The sequence below is a fragment of the Alligator sinensis genome, unplaced genomic scaffold (assembly GCF_000455745.1).
Source record: "Alligator sinensis unplaced genomic scaffold, ASM45574v1 scaffold87_1, whole genome shotgun sequence".
Classification (NCBI taxonomy): domain Eukaryota; kingdom Metazoa; phylum Chordata; order Crocodylia; family Alligatoridae; genus Alligator; species Alligator sinensis.
In genome coordinates, this window is record NW_005841929.1 from 787519 (window position 1) to 788021 (window position 503).

Sequence of the window (503 nt, forward strand, 5' to 3'; positions counted from 1 at the left end):
TCGTTTCAGCTGTTGATCCAGTGTGTCATTCCAGGGTGTCAGACGTTCCAGGTGTCGTTCCAGCTGTTCAGAGGGGAGGCACTACTGCCCGCGGGCCACTTGAAGCTGCCGAGCCGCTCTGACACCTCGCTCTGGCTCCACTCCCCGCTGTCACCTGCGGGACTGGCGCGCGCCCTTTAACGCCGCCCTGCGGCGCCTCACTGCGCTCTTTTTCGGATCTTCCTTCCACGCCTCCTATTGGCCGGCTCTCTCTCCTCCCCCCGCCCCTCGGTCGGGCGCGGCCAATGGCGGCCGGCCCTTCTTGTATCCGCGTTCGGAGCGTCCACGACCCCTCGCTGGCGGGGGGAGAGGAGGTAGGTACCATTCGACGCTCCATGCGAGTCGGACCCCGCGGGCGCGGCCGGCGGGGGAGCTGCTTCCGGGGCCGCGAGCGGTGCGTGGCGCTTTAAGGCGGTGAGGAGCTGCCCGGGAGGGAGCTGGCGGGTGCGCCCGGGCGCGCGGCG